Genomic DNA, 10,091 nt, shown 5'->3' on the forward strand with positions numbered 1-10,091 from the left:
GCATGTTTTTCTGCTGGCCAACCTTTCAGAATGATATCTTTCAACACTTTCATTGCGTCTCAGTGTCTTTCCTAATCTGTTTTTGTCTTGCAAGAGACACTGGTAGAGAAGCTACAATCAAATTAAAATAGGCTTCTATCTCTTCATCCATCAGACTTTTGGAACCTTCACTTTTGTCCACAGCACGAGAAAGTGTATCAGCAATGTACATGTATTTGCAGGGACAGTACAGCAAGTGTACATCATATTTCTGTAGTCTGATAAGCATTCGTTGAATTCTCATAGGACAGTCATGTAATGATTTAGTCATGATAGCTACCAATGGCTTGTGGTCAGTTTCCACTGTAAATGTTTGACCATACACAAACTGATGAAATCGCTCACATGCATATGTGATCGCTAGAAGTTCTTTTTCTATCTGAGCATACCTTGTTTCAGCACTTGTCAGTGCTCTTGATGCATAGATTACTGGTTGCCATGTATCCTCATGTTCTTGTAACAGCACTGAGCCTAGGCCAAATTGCGAAGCAACTGCTGAAATTCTTATTCTTTTCGCAGGATCAAAGAATTTTAGCACTGGTTGCTCTGTAATGATCTGTTTCAAGTTTTGCCAACTTTCTTCTTGTTCATGTGACCACATCCACTTGTTATCTTTGTCCAACAACCATCTAAGAGGGGCTGTTCATTCAGAGAGTTGAGAAATAAACTTTCCTAAGTAAGTAATCATTCCTAGGAATCTTCTGACGTCGTCTTTGTTGTTAGGACGTTCCATGTTCACTATGGCTGATATTTTCCTTGGGTCTGGTTTTACACCTTGATCCGAGACCATGTCGCCCATAAAGGTAAATGTATTCACGCCAAATTCACATTTGTCCTTGTTTAGCTTTAGATTCACTTTCTTGACAAGTTCCATTACTTGTCTCAATCTAGAATCATGTTCTTCCTTTGTAGATCCCCAGACAATAATGTCATCCATCATTGTTTCAACACCTGGAATATGTTCAAAAATCATGTGTATCTTTTTGTGATATACTTCTGAAGCAGACAATATTCCATATGGTAGTCGAAGAAATCTGTATCGACCTTCTGGTGTATTAAATGTACAAAGCTTTGAGCTGGCCTCATCTAGCTTCATTTGCCAGAATCCTGAAGATGCGTCCAATTTACTGAACCATTTTGCTCCCGCAAATTGCGACATGATTTCATCTCTGGTTGGTAGTTTGAAATATTCTCGTTTAATAGCTTTGTTTAAATCTCTGGGGTCTAGACATATTCTGAGTTGTCCATTTTTCTTTTCAACAATTACTAAGGAGCTTACCCATTCAGTAGGCTCATCAACTTCCTGTATCACACCCAAGGCTTCCATGCGATTTAACTCTTGTTTCAGTTTTTCTCTCAGCGCAAACGGCACTTTTCTACAGGGGTGTATCACTGAAGAAACTTGCATGTCTATATTTATTTTATGCTCTCCAGGCAAACAACCTAGACCTTCAAACAAGTCTCTGTATTCTGTAAACATCGATTTGCAGTCATCTTCTACTTGTGATGTCACCATAAAAACTTTCTTTAGCAAGCTTAGTTTCTCACAGGAACTTAATCCTAGAATCGGTTGCACATTTTTATCCACAATCAGTAGAGATGTTTTAAACTGTTGTCCCTTATATTTCAGTGTCACTAAGCATGTACCTTTCACAGGAATTTTCTCCCCAGTGTACCCTGTAACTTTCCCTTTGGCTGGATGAATTTTAGGTTTTACTCTAAAAGTCTTATAGTCTTGAAACAATATTAAATTCACCTGCGTGCCAGTATCAAGCTTAAAGGGAATGACAATCTCGTTCACAGTTAAAGGGACAACCCATTCTTTCTTATCTGCATTGCAAAGTTCAATGCAATCAACAAAGAATTCCTCTATTTGTTTAACAGCATGCACATTCCTTGTTTCCCTTTTAATTTTACAGCATTTGGAAAAATGATTAAGTCTACCACATTTCATGCAGGTTTTACCATAAGCAGGGCACATTTTAGGATTGTGAGCATTTCCACATCTACTACACATTTCCTTATTAGACTGTGGCTTAGACGGCTTCATTCTTGAGAATGGAGGTTTGCTTGGCTCTGTGTTCTGCACTACATGTACATCAGCATCAGCTTCCTTGTGTAACGTTTTGGCTTGAAATCTAGTTATTTCTGCAGATCTGCACATAGTCACTGCCTTTTCTAGTGTTAGGTCTTGCTCTCTCAGCAATCTCTCTCTGAGTCCATTATCACGTATTCCATAGACAATACAATCTGTAATCAGTGAATCCTTTAAATCACCAAACTCACAGGTTTTACTGAGTGATTGCAGCTCTGTAACATACTGATCAAATCCATCTACAGACTTCTGATCACATGTGAAAAACTTATATCTTTCATATGTCACATTTTTCCTTGGCACAAAGTAATTTTCAAACTTTTTTCATTATAGAAATAGCACCATATTCTGCCCCTCATCAAACTGAAAACTATTATAAATGTCCAGCACATCCTCTCCTATCACATGGAGAAAAATGGATGCCTTCGTTTTGTCAACCTCTGTATCAGCTCCACATGCAGCAAGATATATATTAAACCTTTGCTTAAATCTTTTCCAGTTTTCAGACATGTTACCAGACATCAGCATGCCAGTTGGAGGAGCTAGTTTATCCATGGTTACTCACTGTTTGAAGAGAGGAGCACACGGCAGGCTTTGCAGACACAGAGTATCACAGTCTTACAGACTTCTGCAAGATTCTTTCACACTCAGAGCACTAGCAGTCCAAGTTAAACATCTCTGACACCATGTTTTGTTCATATGTTTGTAAATCCAATCATCAGGACACAGAGACATGCGAGTTCACTGCTGTGCTGTTTATTCCATCACCAACTACAGACACACTGCACACTGGACCACCCACTTCCCAGCATCCCCCTGGTCCTAGGGACCATCACTGAAGATTCAGGCTTACACATGTTATTAAGGGAGTGTCTACAAATATTAAGCATTCTAATACACTAACATCACAGTCCCGCTCTGAGGTAGCTCCACCCCCTCCAATGGCGCCGAAGCTACAGTGATTTTTATACTGGCAATGTCTCCTGTTTGCTTAAAAACATCACACAAGTGCTAGTTCAAGCTGTTTGAAGCCAGTCTATATGGTGGGACTCTAGCGGGTCCCCCCCAGGGGGGTCCCTTAAGCCGTGCCCACGGTCAGCCGCACCTTGAACTGGGGACCCCCCTAGCGGGGCTCCCAGTTTGTGCTCACCACAGTCGTCACCTTTAGGCATATGTTAGGGGTGTGTGCCGTGCTGCGGTTGTGACAGCCAAGGTGCAGTGCCCCGCTGAACAACAACCCCTCAGGATGGTGGTCCTGTAGAGGGGAAGCAGCTCTGCACCTCGCAAGGTCAATGACCACCCTTCCCCCCCTAACTCCCACGGTGCAGGTATGCTGTTGCCCAAACAGCATACCGAAAATAACAAACGTTTAAAAGAAATTGATGAAAACTCTCTGGAGCTGCAGATATGTGCATCCTCTCCTGACGGCACTTTTTTCTAAACTACCTGCGGGAGGGGGCATAGAGGGGAGTAGCCAGCACACCCAGTGAAGAAATTTAAAGTGCACCGGCTGCTTTGGACCCCGTCTATACCCCATCGGACTGTCTTCCCAATATCCCTTATGGATGCTAGATAAATAGTGTTTGGCATAGGTGTAAGGGGGCATTATGTGTGTCATTATGTGTATAAGGGCATTAATAATGTGCGGCATATGTGTAAGGGACATTATGTGTATAAGGGCATTAATAAAGGTTGGCATAATACTGTATGCAAGAAGCATTATGTTTATAAGTACATGAATAATGTGTGTCATATGTGTATGGAGCATTACTGTGTGGTATTATGTGTATAAAGGCATTACTAATATGTGGCATTATGTGTATAAGGTACTCTACCGTGTAGTGTAATGTATAGAAAGGGCACTACTGTGTGGTTCAATGTGAATAAAGAGCAATATGATGTGATGTAATGTGAATAAGGAGCAATTCAGTGTGATGTAATGTGAATGAGTGGCACTAATGTGAGGAGTAATGTATATAAGGTAAAGTGGTACTACTGTGTGATGTAACATGAATAAGGGGCACTACCGCATGATATAATGTGAATAAAGTTGTACTGTGTGGCGTAATTTGAATTAGGGGTACTATTGTGTGGCCATGACCATTCCCAGCAAGAACACACCCCTATTTAAAATATAGGGGGTTTGACCACAATAATGAGAACTGCTATGGGTGAGGGGTGATGGTGCTTGGAAAGGGGTGCAGGGTCAGAGGTGGAACTCGCGGTAGTGCTAGGGGGCACTAACCAAAATCTTGCCTAGGGCATCATATTGGTTAAGGCCAGCTCTGCCTGGACTTACATACCCTCCAACATTTTATACATAAAAATCGGTACAAATTCAAAAAGGGGGCTTTTCTATATTTTCAATGGAAGTTTGGAGAGCCAAAAATTGATACAGACCATAAAAAAAAGGTACTGTACCTGCCAAAAAGGTGCAGTTGGAGGGTATGTGATTACAGTCACCTGTGATGAAATGAATGCCCTTATTTATCAATCAGTGATAAATTTCACTGTGAGTGATAAATTTCACCAGCCAATCCGCTCCTGTCATTTTTCAAACACAGTCTGTGGCATGGAAGTTAGGAGCGGATTGGCTGGTGCAATTTATTACTCACAGTGAAATTTATCACTCATTGATAAATTAAGGGCAACAACACAGGTGTCAGCAATCATAAATTAAGAGGGAAGTCCAGATAGAGAACATTTTGTCCCTCCTGGAATGGGTCATGTTGGGGAGGTATAGTATCAGACCCTCCAACATGACCCGCCCCACTAGGTACAAAATACTCTGTTCCTGGACCTCCCTCTTAATTTATGAGTTCCATCACCTGTGTTGAACTAGTTGAATGATAGGAAAGCTGTTTCTTCACAGGTTATGGCAATAATACATTTTTGAGGGAAGTCCAGAAACAGAGCATTTTGTACCTAGTGGGGCGGGTCATGTTGGAGGGTATGTAGTACATACTTGCCTACCTGACCCTCTCCATGAGGGAGAAATTGCTCTGTTCCTGGACTTTCCTGGTAATGGGGTCAATTCATGCAGCAGTGAAAAGCCCTGTTTTGCGTTAAACGGGGCTTTTCTCTGCCTACTGCAATTCACAGAGCGGGTTACCGTGGAGAAGTCTCTGACTTCTCCAGCGGTACCCCCGCTCTCTGCCTGAATCGCATCACCATACCTTTGTATGGTGAGTGCGATTCATGAAGGTGCGGAAAGCTCTGCTTTCCGCTTCTCCATGGAGTTCAGGTTCGCCATCTCAGGACAGCGTAACCTGAACTGTAGTGCGGAGACATCAGGGAAGCTCAATGCTTCCCTGATCGCTGCTCGGCACCTCGCACTGGCTCCGCCCCCCGACCTCCCAGCAACCACTGCGGCCTGCCGGGAGGTCAACACCCTGCGCATGCGCAAAGGGACCCGCCGCTGTACCCCGCGCATCGCTGGGAAGGACCGCTGGAGAAGACCTCACCGCAGGAGCCCTAGACACCGCAGCGCATCGTCGGAAGGGTAAGTATACATAAATTGCTACTTATCATAGCTATACATCGCATCGAAGCAATGCGATGTATAGTGATAAGTAGCAATTCTGTTTTCGTTTTCTGTATGAATAGACCCCTATGTATGATTTTTTAGAGATTATTAGTGTAAGCCACTAGTGGGCCTACCACTAAAGGAGGCTTAGTGTGTGGCGCACTCTTTTTGAAATGATTGTTCTATATTAAAATATTTTAGACTTTTATTTCCATATTTAAAAATAGGCACCATGAACAGGCATCGTATCTAATCTGATAGCCTGAAAGTGCAGAGAAGAATTTGTAAGATATATGTGTAAAATTGTTACTGAATATATTTTGCCTGTGGAGTTAGGCCATCAAAGTGATGCCAATTTCCAATAAATGTATTGTCTAGGCAAAAAAAGGGGGGTTTGTGCAATTTAGTAAATGAAATATTATTGGGATTAATCAGTGCTTTATTAGCTACTGTTGAGCTCTCTTGAGAGACTGTGCTATAAAAGTGATCCCTGTAATATTACTAACTTAAGCACCCTCCAATAGAGGGAAATATATCCCCACACAGATAACCCGTAATTATTTCCCAAGGATAGTACTACTTGTATTTATATCATGGAGTAAAAAAGGAAAACAAAAAGGAAGGAGAAGGAGAGAGCATTGAAAATATTATAAAGGTTTTGTAACATATATGCACCCTTTACACCAGTCTACTGTTCAAGACTGCAGTAACAGTGTTAATGTAATTTGATACAGATTTGCATCCACCATTCCGCAACAGTGTATGGCTAACAAGACAGCCCGTACTGGAGACCAGATAATGAATACACTGTCTCGAGTATTTGTGTCAGGAAAAAAGCCTATTATTGACTGATATAAAGTGAACAGCCAAAGGCTCCTCTTTCTGCAGTTCGGGTGCCAGTGATTTCAGAGCATGAGTAAAAATAAGAATTTACTTACCGATAATTCTATTTCTCATAGTCCGTAGTGGATGCTGGGGACTCCGAAAGGACCATGGGGGATAGCGGCTCCGCAGGAGACTGGGCACAAAAGTAAAAGCTTTAGGACTACCTGGTGTGCACTGGCCCCTCCCCCTATGACCCTCCTCCAAGCCTCAGTTAGGATACTGTGCCCGGACGAGCGTACACAATAAGGAAGGATTTTGAATCCCGGGTAAGACTCATACCAGCCACACCAATCACACCGTACAACTTGTGATTTGAACCCAGTTAACAGCATGATAACAGAGGAGCCTCTGAAAAGATGGCTCACAACAATAATAACCCGATTTTTGTAACAATAACTATGTACAAGTATTGCAGACAATCCGCACTTGGGATGGGCGCCCAGCATCCACTACGGACTATGAGAAATAGAATTATCGGTAAGTAAATTCTTATTTTCTCTAACGTCCTAGTGGATGCTGGGGACTCCGAAAGGACCATGGGGATTATACCAAAGCTCCCAAACGGGCGGGAGAGTGCGGATGACTCTGCAGCACCGAATGAGAGAACTCCAGGTCCTCCTCAGCCAGGGTATCAAATTTGTAGAATTTTGCAAACGTATTTGCCTCCACCAAGTAGCTGCTCGGCAAAGTTGTAAAGCCGAGACCCCTCGGGCAGCCGCCCAAGATGAGCCCACTTTCCGTGTGGAATGGGCTTTTACAGATTTTGGCTGTGGCAGGCCTGCCACAGAATGTGCAAGCTGAATTGTACTACAAATCCAACGAGCAATCGTCTGCTTAGAAGCAGGAGCACCCAGCTTGTTGGGTGCATACAGGATAAACAGCGAGTCAGATTTTCTGACTTCAGCCGTCCTGGAAACATATATTTTCAGGGCCCTGACTACGTCCAGCAACTTGGAATCCTCCAAGTCCCTAGTAGCCGCAGGCACCACAATAGGCTGGTTTAAGTGAAATGCTGAAACCACCTTCGGGAGAAATTGAGGACGAGTCCTCAATTCTGCCCTGTCCGTATGAAAAATTAGGTAAGGGCTTTTATAGGATAAAGCCGCCAATTCTGATACACGCCTGGCTGAAGCCAGGGCTAACAGCATTACCACTTTCCATGTGAGATATTTTAAGTCCACAGTGGTGAGTGGTTCAAACCAATGTGATTTTAGGAATCCCAAAACTACATTGAGATCCCAAGGTGCCACTGGAGGCACAAAAGGAGGCTGTATATGCAGTACCCCCTTGACAAACGTCTGAACTTCAGGAACTGAAGCTAGTTCTTTTTGGAAGAATATTGACAGGGCCGAAATTTGAACCTTAATGGACCCTAATTTGAGGCCCATAGACAGTCCTGTTTGCAGGAAATGCAGGAATCGACCCAGTTGAAATTCCTCTGTAGGGGCCTTCCTGGCCTCACACCACGCAACATATTTACGCCAAATACGGTGATAATGTTGCACAGTTACATCCTTCCTGGCTTTGATCAGGGTAGGGATGACTTCATCTGGAATGCCTTTTTCCTTCAGAATCCGGCGTTCAACCGCCATGCCGTCAAACGCAGCCGCGGTAAGTCTTGGAACAGACAAGGTCCCTGCTGAAGCAGGTCCTTTCTTAGAGGTAGAGGCCACGGGTCCTCCGTGAGCATCTCTTGAAGTTCCGGGTACCAAGTCCTTCTTGGCCAATCCGGAGCCACGAGTATAGTCCTTACTCCTCTCCTTCTTATGATTCTCAGTACTTTGGGTATGAGAGGCAGAGGAGGGAACCCATACACTGACTGGTACACCCACGGTGTTACCAGAGCGTCCACAGCTATTGCCTGAGGGTCCCTTGACCTGGCGCAATATCTGTCTAGTTTTTTGTTGAGGCGGGACGCCATCATGTCCACCTTTGGTTTTTCCCAACGGTTCACAATCATGTGGAAGACTTCTGGGTGAAGTCCCCACTCCCCCGGGTGAAGATCGTGTCTGCTGAGGAAGTCTGCTTCCCAGTTGTCCACTCCCGGAATGAACACTGCTGACAGTGCTATCACATGATTTTCCGCCCAGCGAAGAATCCTTGCAACTTCCGTCATTGCCCTCCTGCTTCTTGTGCCGCCCTGTCTGTTTACGTGGGCGACTGCCGTGATGTTGTCCGACTGGATCAACACCGGCTGACCCTGAAGCAGAGGCCTTGCCTGACTTAGGGCATTGTAAATGGCCCTTAGTTCCAGGATATTTATGTGAAGTGACGTTTCCATGCTTGACCACAAGCCCTGGAAATTTTTTCCCTGTGTGACTGCTCCCCAGCCTCTCAGGCTGGCATCCGTGGTCACCAGGACCCAATCCTGAATGCCGAATCTGCGGCCCTCTAGGAGATGAGCACTCTGTAACCACCACAGGAGAGACACCCTTGTCCTTGGAGACAGGGTTATCCGCTGATGCATTTGAAGATGCGATCCGGACCATTTGTCCAGCGGATCCCACTGAAAAGTTCTTGCGTGGAATCTGCCGAATGGAATCGCTTCGTAAGAAGCCACCATCTTTCCCAGGACCCTTGTGCATTGATGCACTGACACTTGTCCTGGTTTTAGGAGGTTCCTGACTAGGTCGGATAACTCCCTGGCTTTCTCCTCCGGGAGAAACACCTTTTTCTGTACTGTGTCCAGAATCATCCCTAGGAACAGCAGACGTGTCGTCGGAATCAGCTGCGATTTTGGAATATTTAGAATCCATCCGTGCTGTCGTAGTACTACTTGAGATAGTGCTACTCCGACCTCTAACTGTTCTCTGGACCTTGCCCTTATCAGGAGATCGTCCAAGTAAGGGATAATTAAGACGCCTTTTCTTCGAAGAAGAATCATCATTTCGGCCATTACCTTGGTAAAGACCCGGGGTGCCGTGGACAATCCAAACGGCAGCGTCTGAAACTGATAGTGACAGTTCTGTACCACAAACCTGAGGTACCCTTGGTGAGAAGGGCAAATTGGGACATGGAGGTAAGCATCCTTGATGTCCAGAGACACCATATAGTCCCCTTCTTCCAGGTTAGCTATCACTGCTCTGAGTGACTCCATCTTGAACTTGAACCTTTTTATGTAAGTGTTCAAGGATTTCAGATTTAAAATGGGTCTCACCGAGCCGTCCGGCTTCGGTACCACAAACAGCGTGGAATAATACCCCTTTCCCTGTTGTAGGAGGGGTACCTTGATTATCACCTGCTGGGAATACAGCTTGTGAATGGCTTCCAATACCGCCTCCCTGTCGGGGGGAGACGTTGGTAAAGCAGACTTCAGGAACCGGTGAGGGGGAGACGTCTCGAATTCCAATTTGTACCCCTGAGATACTACCTGCAGGATCCAGGGGTCCACTTGCGAGTGAGCCCACTGTGCGCTGAAATTCTTGAGACGGGCCCCCACCGTGCCTGAGTCCGCTTGTAAGGCCCCAGCGTCATGCTGAGGACTTGGCAGAAGCGGGGGAGCGCTTCTGTTCGTGGGAAGAGGCTGTCTGCTGCAGTCTTTTTCCC

The sequence above is a fragment of the Pseudophryne corroboree genome, chromosome 6 (genome assembly GCF_028390025.1).
Source record: "Pseudophryne corroboree isolate aPseCor3 chromosome 6, aPseCor3.hap2, whole genome shotgun sequence".
NCBI classification, from domain to species: domain Eukaryota; kingdom Metazoa; phylum Chordata; class Amphibia; order Anura; family Myobatrachidae; genus Pseudophryne; species Pseudophryne corroboree.